The 14480-nt window shown below is 41.2% G+C and overlaps 1 protein-coding gene across 5 annotated transcripts in view; it reads left to right on the top strand.

Annotated features, from left to right (window-relative positions):
• PLXNB2 (plexin B2) overlaps nt 1–14480 on the top strand; it is a 263743-nt gene that overhangs the window by 167424 nt on the left and 81839 nt on the right. The window lies entirely within an intron of this gene.

Consider the following 14480-nt stretch of genomic DNA (forward strand, 5'->3'; position numbering starts at 1 on the left):
TGTGCTCTAATTTGCACAGCAGCTTCCCTACTGCACAGCCATAGTTCTTTCTAAAAGAGTGGAAGCAGTGCTCTTGCATGTCCTTTTTTAATGGCCTTTTATGGTTAGACTTAAAGCCAAGAGGCCACTGTTGTAAACCCTTGTGGTGATGGAGACCAGAACGAGAGGCAGGGTCCTGGCTCCATCTTCCTCCCTGTAAGGTAGGAGAGCTGGAGGTGGTGGTGGACTTCAGACCTTCTCCTAGCTGCTGTAAGTGTGGACCAGCCAAAGGGGAGTGGTTATCCTTTATAGACACTCCAGTTTGAAAGCTAAGTGGAAAGACACATTTCTGTCTGAAATGCTTGTGATTTTTCTGCCTGGAGATATTTACCCAAAACTTTAGGGAAAGTGTAATGCTGCAGCTGATTTTAGCAATGTACTGGAGCTCTCTGGGTTCTTGTTTTGGTTTTTTGGATCTTGCCATGAGATAAGTTCTCATTTTATGTAATGTTTTTCACCCATGTGTCTCACATCCTTTGCAAAGGAATAAAATCGCAGTACTCCAGTTCTCTGCCTGGAGACTCTAGCTCAGCTTCATGGTACAGTAGCCTCCTTGCTCTAGCCCCTTGTCCAGCATGGTTGTATCTTTTGGCACCAACCCTTATCTGTGCAATCTTTCTTTGAGTCAATAATAGGACATCTCTTGCCAGCTATGTTAACTATATCAAATTGCAGTGTACTCAGCATGAATAAACTCTAGTATTTTATGGATGCTGGTACAGAACTGGTCCAGAGACAAAGCCTTGGTGAGTTGCTGTTACCTGACTTCCCAGAGCAAGCCAATATGTATTTCAGAGATACTCAAAGAATTATCCTCATAATCTCAGATAACCTTACATTTCAGTACTTTAGTAACTAATTTCTAAATCTCTCTGCCAGTTGTAGTTCATGCTCGCCCATCAAACAAATGGGGAATAGTAGAGTTTGAGTTTCCTACTGGCTTTTCTTTATGTCATCATTCAAGTACTACAGAAAACTATTGAGAAATCTGTGTTCAGGTGCTCATGTGCAACTTCTTTTGTTTCCTGTGGGAGATGATGCATAGTTACTTGATGGTAGATTGTGTTAAAAAAATCATCTGCAAAGCACAGTAGCATATGCAAGTCATTTATGCCTTGAAGTGAAGCTTCCTCTGGTGTGACTCCACAGGCTCTGTACACGTGCAGCAAAAACTATTCAAAAGGAATTTCTGTCCTCTCAGACTGGTTTCCAGCTTTGTTTTGAAAGGGCAAAGCATTCAGCAGGGGAGTTTTCAGTACTTCAAAGCTTTCCTGTGCCCAGCAGGTTCTAGCCTCGCATGTTCCAGGAGCCTCCATGGTTGTCCTACAGCCATGAACTCGATGGTAGGCATGGCTAAAGCTTGGAGATCCAATGTTTCTGGTGGCAGCCATAATTGCACAGAATGTTAGCTTCTGAATGTCTTTAGAAATTCACATTGAAAAGCCTGGGCTGAGGGGAGTTTAATCTTGTGCTAGCACTCTGTCATGGCTACAGACGGCTGGTACAGCATACCCAGGGCATGCAGCACAAATGAGCAAATACCTCTCTGCTGTGATGTGACTGATAATACTTTACATTATACATTTCCATTAATTGGATGCTATTACTACCTGATGCGTAGGTCATTGTTCCTAATTAATTAAGGGCCAGGAAAGTACTTAGTACTTTACAAGACACAGATGAAGACAGATGTCCACTTGGGAAATTAAAATATACCAGTTTGGTCATTTTATATAAGACTGGATCAACTATAAAAATCTGATATCTAGACAGATCCTAATAAACCTGATGAAAATCAGAGAAATTAGATCAGCTTAAAGCTAATAAAATGTGATAGAAATGTCCTAATGTTCTAAGTTGTCTGCAAAAATGCTTTCAGGCAGAAGGATTAGCATGAAGTATATTTTTACAAGGATTAGGCAGAATATTTTACAGGGTAAACTAGCCCATAAAATTGTTCCTTTTTGCTTGAGTCTATAGATGGACTTCTCTTGTGAAATATGCAGCCTGAACTAAAACTTGCAGTTTTCAGCTATTGCAATAATAGTTTGTTCTTTCCTGATGCACTATACATAAATTTGGAAGTGCTCCTGGAACAACTGAGCTATGCATTCTGGTTCCTTGGAAATAAGACTATCCAAATAAATGTTTCAGAACATATATATTAAATACTGGAATTCTGACTGCCCTTCAGTTGTTTGAGCAGGAATGCAGGTTCTGTTTTCAATGACATCATGCTCTGAGGCATATTTCCTATTATCCTTACACATCAGCACAATAAACTTTATGTCTTAATATACCCCTATAAATTTTCAGCTTGTTTGCTTTTAAACAGTTGAAAGTCTTTGTATATGGTGATTGTGTTTGAAGACTTTCCTAGATATATATTCTCTGATAGAAAGTGTAGGCTGTGCTTGAATGTAGAGCTTATCTACTGTACAAAATTTCTAAGTACATGAAGCAGCTACTGTAAATTCAAATTTGAAAAAAACCCCATATATATATATATATATATATATACACCGAAGTACCTAATGTATAAAGCAAACATTGTAAAATATACTTGGCTTAGACCTTTTAACCACATCACTGGGTGCTATAAAAGAAACAGTTAGCCTAAGAGCTCAGAAGATGCATGATGAAAGCTGCCCAACAGAAGTCTTTGGAGGCTGCCTGAATAATTAGCCTTGTGGGATGAAACTGGTCATGCAAGGAGGAGGATTTACGCTGCTCTCTATTCCCCTCATATAGTGTAGCTGGCCCTTACTGGCTCTCCTTAGTCATATATCCAACTGCGCTTAGCAGTGAGAAGAAAAATGTTCCTGCCAGCTGCTGAGCAGCCTTGCAGTGACCTCTCCATCCTACTACAAACCCATAGAAGAAACTCATCTTGTTACAATGAGAATTCCACTGTGCTCTGCAGCAGCAGTTTTGGTGGAGACTTCTTTTCCACTTGTGAGCACTGGCTGTTTAGCGAGGCATACTTTTGCATTTATTCAAACATCAAAACACAGTCAGGTGTGGGAGTGGGGTCACCGTAGGCAGGACTTTGTGTGAAGCAAATCCTGTGCCCAGCTTGTCCTGCAGCTTCTCTGCTAAGAAAGTATTGCATGGCTACTCGTGGGTTTGCATATTTTGTCGTGTGTTTTTTTCCCAGGGATGCCTTAGCAGCACCTATTTAAACAATAGGTTAAAGATGCACTGTGCTGCCAGAAGTTTGGAAATAGCTGCTCCTTTATTTGAGCATGATTATCCCAGCTCCTCAGTCAAAGGCAAAGGGTTTAGTGTTACCAGTTCTTAGGAAGAGTCAACTCTGAGTGTCAGGAAACTGAAACCAGATGCTCTATGAACAGCACAAACAAGGGGTTTTTCCTTTCCTTTTTCTTTTTAAAGATACATTTCTGAATCTTGCAGTTGTTTTAGGTTAAAGTACTATTTGAGAATGGTTTGATCATACAATCAGCAAGCAGATAAATGAATCCCCCAACCAGTGGGTTGTTAATGGTAGGAGTGGAAGGGTTGGTCTGCTTGTCTATTACTATTTACTTCCATGCATCTCAAATTGCAACTTCTGATCTTTAGAAGCATGACTTGGGGTTCTTGAAAGCCTTTGAGGGAACAAGAGAAAATTGTAAATCTGGGACCAGTAATTATACAGACAAATTCTGAGACTTAGACCTATGGTATTTTCAGGGCAGAAAGGAAAGGATCATACATGTATGCGCACTTACAGGGCAGCAGCATTTCCAAGGAAAAATTGCACTCTGTAGGGGTGGGGAGGCCTGTTCAGTGCTTAATGGGGACTCACAGGGAAAATGGAGAGACTTTTTACCAGGGCCTCTAGTGACAGGATAAGGAGGAATGATTTTAAACTGAAAGAGGATAGGTTTAGATTAGACATAAGAATGAAATTCTTTGTGATGGGGCTGGTGAGAAATAGGAGTATGTTACCCAGAGAAGTTGTGGATGCCCCATCCGTGGAAGTGTTCAGGTACAGGCTAGAAGCAGTTTGGAGCAACCTGGTCTCTTGGAAGGTGTCCCTGCACACAGCAGGGAAGTTGGACTAGATGTTCTTTGAAAGTCACTTCATTCAAACCATTCTATGATTCTCAGTAAGTTTATGCATCACCTGACTCCTCCTAGAACCCTCAATGCAGGCCATGACAGGTCCTGGCCCAGCTGGCAAGTTCAATTGGAGTGGGTTCTGAGCCCACCTGGGACAACTGACTGCTTTTATTCATGTCTGTCTCATGTGTGTTACAGCTGTTCTGTGGAGATTGTAGTGTTGTGTTCAGTATGATTGATGACTTGTAATTTTAGAGGAAGGACCTCTGTTTTGGAGGCGTTAGGCAGACACTGGTGTGAAATAAGTAGCAATACGTTTTCATCATGCGTCGCATCATGCTCCTTTTTTGAAGTAAGTGTTTCTGTGTTGGAAACTTCTGAAACAAGGAAAACACATTTTATGACTGTGTTATGCATCCATGAAAAGGGGATTTTATAATTCTTTTGCTGACAGGCCCTTAAGTAGACAGGCACAGGTAGGTGCTGCTTTCAGGTTCATGCAAATAACTGGTTAACTAGCTATATGAGTTTGGAGTGAAGTACAATGGATAGAAACACAGAAGTGCACAGAGTGTCTGTCCAGACAGATTGGATCAGCACAAGCCAGCACTGTGCTGTTAGAGCCAAGGACAGTCCATTCATTTAGATGAGCCTTGTGTGTTTATTAAAACAACAACAAAACAAAATAACAACAAAACACCAGGAAAAGCTAAACACAGGTGAAAATGCTGCAATTACTTTTTTTTTCACTTGTGGCAACCAAAAACCACAATAGACAAATGAATAAGTGCAATCAAATGTGACCTGGAACATACAGCCTGCTCTATATTTGTCCTTGACCCTTTATACTGTGTGTGGTGTTTATTTTAGCCTGTTCAATTTGCTGCAGACACCTTTCTTGTGGATTCTATTCTACTCATCTCCCCTTGAAAGCCTTACCAAATATTTACCACGCGCCCTTTCTTGCTATGCCTCTGCTTCTCCAGGCTGTTTCTGCCCTGTTGTCATGTGTCTCCCCATCTTCTCCCAGCTCCCTTCTCAGCTGCAGGAGTTATTTGTCTGTGAGCAGAAGCAGCCCCCCCAGTTTGTTGTTTCTGCTGGATGGCTCCGTCTGCATCAGGTACCACTGCCTCTTCCTGGCTCCCTGAGGCAGGACACCAGTTCATCCAGCACCATCTCTTCTGCACATACTTTCTCTCCTACTCCCCAAGCTGAAATGAACATTGAGTATGGAGAGTATCAGCAGGTGTCATCAAGTTAAGCATGTCTCACTGTGTTTTTCTTGCTTCTGAGAAAGCAGTGGGAAACAAAAGAGAAGGAAAAAGTAGTTAAGAAACAAAAGAGGTGTTTCCAGGTGAGCTTTGAAAAGAGATAGGAAGTCAATAAGACAGTGAGTATGTCTTAGATCCCCAACAAGATCTGAAAATCACCTGAGTTTCTTGTTCCTTTATTTTTCCCCCTTTTTTTTTCTTCTACCTCCTGCTTTGTCATCTGAGACTTTACACAAGAGTATTCAGGCTGTTGTAGCAGCAGCTGTAAGAGAGGAAAACTTGGAGGCTGTGCCTAAGAAGAAAAGGAAAGGAGAAGGTGGGGGTAGGAGGAGCTATAAGAAGATGAGGAAAGATGTGTAAGGCAAGAAAAATAAAAGGGCTTTTTAAAAACTGTCATGAACATTAATTTGAAGGACAGAGAGAAAAAAACCTCACTTTAATCTCAGAGCAATCAAAATGAGCAACACCAACATGAGGATACAAATGGTCCAAATGAAAGTTTAAAAAATTTCAAGAAAGACAAACCAGATAAACACCTGTGATTTATCTCCAGTAGCAGAAGCCAGAAAAATTCTCTATTCCTCATCTATGTGTTTCTTAGCTCCTGACAATCAATAAACTTTCAGTTTCAAGAGTTTTCCCCACCTACCTCTCTCTCTTTGTGGCTTGCACTATCAGCTGCCTAAGTACAATATATATTGTAGTACTCTATTGAGTGTGGTCAATAGCTTCCCATTTTCATAGACCTTTTAGCCTATGTCTCAGAAGTCCTGGATAAATCACTGGCACAGACAGATAAATACATGAAAATTAAGAGTGCAGGAATCTGTTAAACCCAAATAGAAAAACAAAATAAAGATAAATAGAAGAATAAGAAGACATCATGGTGATGAGACAGGGAATCACACAGCAAACACTCCACCAAGTGAGAGGTAGAATTGGAAGGAAAGGACTTTTTTGCATGGGGCTTGATTACTTACTCACTGTATTTGCACTTCATTATTTATGGGTTAAAACTTATTTACCCCACTGATTCATGGGATCAATTTCATATGGCATTATCATTGCAGTTTATACAGGATTCTTCTATTAAGCCCTATGACACCATATAATAGGAAGACAAAAAATGTTGGCTCTGCCTCGGGCCAAAATTATGCATAGCTTTAAATGTCTGTGTGCTGTTCTGTACAGCTACATCTTAGCGAAGAAATCCTTCGCTCTTTGCAGCTCTCCTCTCGCTGTGCTCAAGTCAGCAAGGGGGACATGCAGGTTCAGGCTGCTGCTGAAGGGGGCTGGTGCTGCTGCAAAAAGGTGCGGCTGTGCAGGACATCAGAGCGCGGTTTGGTGCTTCTGCTTTGAGGAGGGGAGCGAGACCAACTGCCTGCCTGTGACATCCCAAGGCACATTTATACAATTTGAACTCACAGGTGCTGCAAATGTCCTTTCGACTTGAATATTTCTTTGTGCATGTGATAAATGGTTAGTTACAAGGAAGAACTGGTTCTGGCAAGGAAGGAGCTGGAATACTCTGTGTTTGTTTCCACATGGTCATGCTCCGATTCCCCCACGCTGGAAGAAAATCCGCCTCCTTTCTGGCTTCTTCCAGGAGAAGTCCGAAACCCGTCCTTGAAGATGACCTTATAGCACTGAAAACAAGCAGTTCGTTGTTGTAGCATGGAGCTGGTGACACAGAGTCTCCTTTTACTATCAGTATAAATGCATTTTTTTCCTTGTGCTGTAATACCCTTATTAGTGCAAGGAAAGCCAGCGAAACAGCACTTCCTAACTCCCTGGGCTTTCCTTCCATGCTTCAGACTCTCATTTTCTGCAGGTTCACAAGCTAAAAGAAAGTAATATTTTTTCCTGGGTTGCAGAAAGGGTAAAATAACCTGGGGCTTGCATGGAGCTGGTGAGTGTGGATGAGGCATCCCCGCTTTCTGCTGGTCTTCTGTGTCCACCTCGTATAGAGGTTGCTGCAGGAAGTCATCCCCTCTGAAGTTCAGGCAGCTGCAGCAGGTGTTTACACTTGGGGCCAAATTAGATTTGGCCATTTGCAGGATTAGGTAGCGTAAAAGTATAAGTGACTTTGGGAGTGTCTGGAGTGGCCTGTGGCCCTGTGCTCACTGCAGACTGATTCAGCTGGGTGTTGGTCCATAGGGCATCATTGGGATTAGTGCTCAATGAGACTGTAAAAAAAAAAAAAATCTTAATTTTTGTTCATTGGTAGATCAAACAAAATCACAAAGCAGGTCAAAGAGGAGATTCTGTGGGTTCAGATTCCTGACAAGTCAGCTGCTTGCTATTAAAGGTGTCACTCAGCTGCTTTTCTTGCAGATCAACTACATCTTTGTAACACTTGAGAAAGTGAGGCCTCATTAAAATGAGTGCTTCATTGCTACTGAGAGAATGGAAAAAAGATGGTGGGATGAATGTAGAGGCCCAAACTGAAAAGGAGGTGTGGTCCAGGAAGGCATGAATGCAAGTCTGCTTCTGCAGTTTCTCTTCTCTGTGTGTGCTCCTGCCTGCATTAGTGGGGCTGGAATGTGAGTGTGCAACCCTCTTATTAAGGATGATAATATGAACACTTGTCTTCATAATAAAAAATAGGATTTGAAGAGACCTTTCTGGCATAAGCTAACCTTGTCTCAAAGTGGTTTATAATCAGTAATTGCTGGTAGTTAGTGCTGTCGAATGAGGTCTCTTCACAGCAGCTGTTTTTATTGACTTTTTTTAAAAAAAACTGCTTGACACTGTAAAATCTTGAAAGTATTTCACTTAAAAGAAATTTTATTTTGATTCCTAAGACCAGCCAAAAAACCTATCCTTGGACTATGGCAGATCCATGGTATAAAAGATTTTCAAAATCAAAATACTGCCAGGTCTGACTGGAATGAACCGGGGAATTCATTAGAGTCTCTGCTTCGAAGAGTGCATATAAATCTGCTAAGTGCTACTCTTCTGTTTTGTTTACCTACTGATGTTGCAGAGACAGCACATTACTGGAAGTTCTGGAGTGCAATAGCAAAATTTGTATGTATGCATTTCCTGAGTCTCATTACCTGTTGTTAATGTTCCTTTGAGTAACTCCTAGTTGAAAAATTAATGCTCACATGGCTCCCTCTTGCTCTGAGTTTGGATATGGATCAGAATATTAAATAATTTGGAGTTCAGGTGTGCATGGATGTAAGGTTTTGATTCAGACTACTAATAGTCTTATTAATTTAGCTTGAAGATAATAACATAATTATAAATAAGAATTCTGAATTTGCTAGCTGTTTGCCTCTCTTAAACTTTTGACACAATCCTGCCAATTTTGCACCAAGTTTGTGAGAGTCCTTGTCATGGGCATGCTGGGATGCCGGTGGATACAGAACCTACTGTAAAAGATAGTTGTGTTCCTCAGCTGTTAATTCAATTACAATGCTGGGAAAAACCTTTTCTAAGGTGGGACAAGAAAACATCACTGGGTTGGTGGTATGCAGCAATACTGTTTTACTGTAATTGCCAGGGATACTAGAGCTGAATGAGATACCCTGTTTAATCCCCTGCCTATCCCTTTGAAGCCTGTGAGACATGAGAAAGATTTGGTGATCTTTGGTATATGATTGGTGGTACAGGTTCCCAAAACTCATCTTTTTAACTTGTGTGAAGGTTGAAAGCGATGACTTTGTAAGCAAAAGTCAGGAAAAGTCCTTAAAATTCCCTTTGGATCATCTTGCTCATGCAACGTTTCCTCATCCTTTCAAACACATCACTTTGCCCTTGAGCTTCCAGCTAACTAGGCTGCGGGATGTCACAGTGTCCACATGGGTTAATGGGCTATCTCAGGCAGTGAGTTATCTGAGCTCTTTTTGCTGCTGATATCTCAGATCTTCTGAAAGATTAGAGTCTCCAGAGTGATGGAAACATCTTCTTGCTTGTACCCTTTTCCCAGGGGAACCATGCAGTGCATACTCTCCTCTCCCAGACACTGCTGGCCTCTGCTGATGATGTAGGCACAAGATAGAGATTTACTTCTCTTTGGACCAAAGTACAACTCATTCTTGACAGATGAAACCATGGTATAGGTATATTGGGATTGCATAGTAAGGTGTAGTAGTGGGGGCTACAAAGGTGCCTTCTGTGAGAAGCTGCCAGAAGCTTCCCCCATGTCCAACAGAGCCAATGCCATCCGGCTCCAAGACAGACCTGGACCGGTCAGGGCCAAGCCCCTCAACAATGATGGTAGTGCCCTGGGATAACAGATTTAAGGGGAAAAAGCTACTGTGCAACAGAAGCCAGGAGAGAGGAGTGAAAAAATGTGAGACAAACAACTCTGCAGACACACTTCACTCTGTCAGTGAAGGAAGATGGGGAGGGAGGAGGTGCTCCGGGCACCAGAGCTGAGATTCCCCTGCAGCCCACGGTGCAGGGCATGGTGAGGCAGCTGTGCCCCTGCAGCCCATGGAGGTCCACGGGGGAGCAGAGATCCACCTGCAGCCCCTGGAGGACCCAACACCAAAGGAGAATGTGACCCTGTGGGAAGCTCACACTGGAGCAGGCTCCTGGCAGGACCTGTGGCCTGTGGAGAGAGCTGCCACACCAGAGCAGGTTTGCTGGCAGGATTTGTGACCCTGTGGGGGACCCACACTGGAGCAGTCTGTTCCTGAAGGACTGCACCTTGAGGAAGGGATCCACTCTGGAAAAGTTCATGAAGAACAGCAGCCCATCCAGGGAAGGAATCACTTTGGAGAAGACCATGAAGGACTGTTTCACGTGGGACAGAACATGTGCTGGAGGAGGGGAAGAGCGTGACAAGGAGGGAGTGGCAGAGACGACGTGGTGAACTGACTGCAGTTCCCATTCCCCATCTCTCTGTGCTGCTTACAGTGAGAAAGTAGAGAACTTGGGAGTAAAGTTGAGCCCAGGAAAAAGGGAGGGTGTGGGGAAAAGATTTTTTTAAAGTTTGGTTTCAGTTCTCATTATCCTACTCTGATTTTGACTGGCAACAAATTAAAATAATTTCCTTAAGTTGCAGCTGTTTTACCTGTGACAGTAATTGATGAGTGATCTCTCCCTGTCCTTATCTCAACCCCCAATCCTTTAATCATATTTTTCTCATCCTGTTAAGCTGAGGAAGGGAATGACAGAGTGGTTAGGCAGGCACCACAGCTTATTCTTGGTATAAGAAACCCTGGTTTTCAGTAACCTGAATTTGTGTTTCTGTGTGTCTTCCGTTTGTTTTCCCAGGGACTGCAGGAAAACACCAACAGAAGGCACAGGGACTGAGGGTGTAACATTCATTATTTCCTTGGCAAATCCATAATTTTCAACCACTCCTTGTAAAAGAAGATCCATATCAGTATGACCATTACACATATTAAAAAAAAGAAATCTTATATTATTGAAAATTACTCAAAAAAATAAAAGGAAAACATTTGAAAATCTGCCTCATGAAAACAAGCAAAACTTTTGACTTCCACATCAGGAATAGAAACAGTATTAAAGTATTTGTCCATTTTTTGCCACTTTACAGGCAGTTTGACCTGATGTAATTGTTTGTCCCATGTGAAGATGGTCTATATAGCTTAGCAAATTGTGTTTTGAGGAGAAGTGAAAGAGAAGGAAAATTACTCCTTTTGAGCAGTACGGGCTCTCACAACATCTAATGAAGTGGATATTGGTTTCTCATTCTCCACAGCATGACCTCCCACAGTTTTGTGACCCACAGGTCCCAGCTACTGACAGCAAACTGTCACAACTACAGGGATGGACACCATCACAGTGATCACTATTCTCACTGGTTCTACCAGTTTTGGATGTGTGGCATAGTATAACAAAAAAGTGGCTCCCCTCTGTCCAAATTCTTTCTAGCATGTTGCTGTGCTTTTGGAAAATGGGTTTGAATCCTGCAGAGTCTTGTTTCAGGTGATTCATTCTCTGAACCAGTGAGCTCCAAAGCTCATTTGTTTTAGGAAATAGTAGTAAAAGTTGTAACTGGGGAAGAGTTTACATTTACCTACAGTTCTGGCAGAAGTACAAACTTTGAAATCCAGACTGAAACTCTGCTCATCCCCTGCTTCTCATGCATTCTCTAATTTCTGTTCTGACTTCCTTTGAGCCTAAAACTGAAAGAGGAATTCTTTTCAACATCTGGCACACTTAATAAGAGCTAAAGAGTTACTAAAAATGAGAGAGAAGAGAATTTTCATTCATCTTTCCCCAACTAACTATGCCATTGGAGTACATTCTTTGGATTTTACCTTCTTTATGTCACATTTTTTCAGTCTTTTTTACCTTTTTTTTTTTTCCAATTTAAGTGTCTTTTGCATCTTTTGGAGTTCCTCTGATTAGGGGAAAGTTTGCTGGGAGAACCACAGTTTTCTGCATCTCTTACTATTAAAGTGTATCAGCATCTGCCTTGCTTGGAAGAAGTGCTTGTCTCTAGACCAGAATTTTGAGTAAAAAAATTTTGTCTGGATGAGAGGACGTAGCAGGGTTTAATTAAATATATATATGGTTAATGAAGAAATACTCTGCAAAAACACCACAGAAGCTAAACTGGTGAGATTATTCCTTCACTGAAGATTTTCTCATCCACTGTTTTTTGGGAATAACACTTGTTTTAGTTCTCAGTTATTCCAGTTTCAGGCAAAATTTGGTATTCTCTTACTTCAGCTGAAGCAAATGTAAGAAATGAATTAGCATAAAGCTAAAGATATATCAAAGGCTGAAGTGACTGGGGATGGGTGAAAAGTTGAAAGCTCTTGTGTACAAGCACCGCAGATGATTTTACAGTGACGGAGGAGAACACCTGCCGAGCGTGGTGCTGGTGCTGATTCTCAGGGTTGTTTATAATAACGTGAAGTCAATTTGAAGCTCACTTTTTGCTTGTAGATTATAGATGCTCCTTTTTCCTGCATGCCTTTTGAAAAATTGGGTGTTATTTAAGGTTATTGGTCTTGCATGAGTAGAAAGATATAAAGTTATGGGTACTAACTTTAAAATTGACCTCTGTGGGGCAGAGCTCTGGTAGTTGTGGGATTCCAAGACGGTGTCATTTTATGGCAGTTCCCCTGTATGAAGCGTTCTCCTGGGTGCCCTGTGTTTCCTGCACATAACTTCTAGAGTTTCATATTTCTTGTAGGAAGCAGTAGGGGGGACAAGAGACAGGATGGAGACAAGACTTTGAGAGAGAAAAAACAATGATGTGGTCAAATGCTCTGTTGGTCTTCTTTTATCCTGAGTCTGCTAAGGGCTTAAAACTAAGTGCACATTGAGGGTGGAGGGTATATGACAGCTCTCAGGACCAGGGCATGACTTAGAGTAAGCCACCCCAGCCTGTGTGTAAATGCAGTGTGTGATTAAGCCATTGGAAATACATTTCCTGTGCAGAACATCATGGATTCCATGCTCCAGCCTATGCTTCTTACACCTTTTCTCTTGTGTTTCTGTGACTTGTTCATTGAAAGTGGAAGTTTTTCACAACAGGAAACTGCTTTTTGATACATTCTCCGAGCATCTAATTCAGTACAGCATCTGTGTTTTAATAGCAGCACTGTCATTCTTATCACACCAGCTGGTCATAGAAGGATTCTTCCAGCTGCTTCTTCCCAATTAAGTTAAGATCAGGTGAAAATGGCCTGTGGTTGTAGTTCATCTCATTTCATTGTATTTGCTTTTTTTCTCTTCTTAAACCTGCTATTTGAGAAGTGAATGAGAGTTTAATTCTGAATCTCTTCACAGTGTATTTAATTTTTTTTTACTATTTGCTTTGAAGGGCGGATGGACAGTGAAACTAATAGATACAGAGAATGATGAACTGTTACCTTGCATAGAGATCTGAGCTGATCTGATGGGGATTGGCATGAGACAGGAGTGGCAGAGAGTAAATAACAAAAACAAATTAATAAAAAAAGATAAGGCACAATTAATGGAGAATGCATGTAGTTCTGAATAATTTAAGTCAAAATTTTTATAAGTAAAAAAGGCAGAAAATAATAGGGAGGAAGCTTTACCCATTTTTATGCAGAGAATTAATTACTCCTCTTGGAGTCTGATTTAGAGATGCAAAATGTACTTTTTCATAAGTCTTGGCTCTGGCATGAACCAGCAAGACTCTTCATTCTTCTGGGACAAAGGCAGGAGTATTGCAAATGCAGCCTTTGTGCCCTGGGTGCCACCAATGGACAAAATGGGATTTTTGAATCCACTGAAATACATGAATGTGGAGGTGAACTGAGTACAGTAATTAAGGTAAAATGATTACTTTCCATTCACTTAAGGTATATTTTGTAAGTAGAGCTATTTATGGGGGTTTCTTTGACTGAGAGCAGAGATTATAATAATCTAAAAATTACCTTGTGAGTAAAGCAGGAACAAATGAATCCCAATTCTGCATTTGATCCCTGTGCAATAGATAATAGAATGATAAAACTGGTATGAAACAACACTGCAGTAGTGTGTCAAGCCATTGTTTTATTTCATTGCAGATAACTGTAAGGGATAATATTTGAAACTAGATGACAAACATTATCACATATCATTTAGCAATGGAAAAGTAAGGGGGGACCAAAGCTTGTTTGGAAAATTTAAGTCATTTGGAACAGTAAGAAAAGAAGAGAGGAATTCAGAAGAATTCTGGGTTCCTTAGAGAAGGTCAACTGTTGTAAAGAGACCCAACACTTGATTACATTGCAGAGCATGTACTAAAGTCTGTGTGTCTGGAGAATAGGTTATAATTCTTAGCCTTTTCTTGGTCACTGTCATAGGAACTCAATCTATCATTGGACAGAAAGTCCAGCTTGTGCTGCTGTGATGTACTCTCTTGTCTTTGGCATCATTTTATAGCTAGATACTCAGTTTGGTACGATAGGAGCTTCAGCAAAACAAGATTGAAGTTAGCCTTTTATTTATTCTTCTTTACTATCCTAAGTTTCATTTAGTAGGTTTTTGGGGATTTAGAAGTTCAGTTCACTCTGATTTTAGAACAGTTGTTCTCACCCTTGCACATGCATTTTCTCCACAGAGGAGCAAAACACACTCAAATACTGGAGGACAGGCGTTGTCCTTCTGCATTGGCAGGGCTGAGGTGGTTTGGGAAGCTCACAGATGGCTTGTGCTCAC

Source organism: Corvus moneduloides, chromosome 4 (genome assembly GCF_009650955.1).
Source record: "Corvus moneduloides isolate bCorMon1 chromosome 4, bCorMon1.pri, whole genome shotgun sequence".
NCBI classification, from domain to species: Eukaryota; Metazoa; Chordata; class Aves; order Passeriformes; family Corvidae; genus Corvus; species Corvus moneduloides.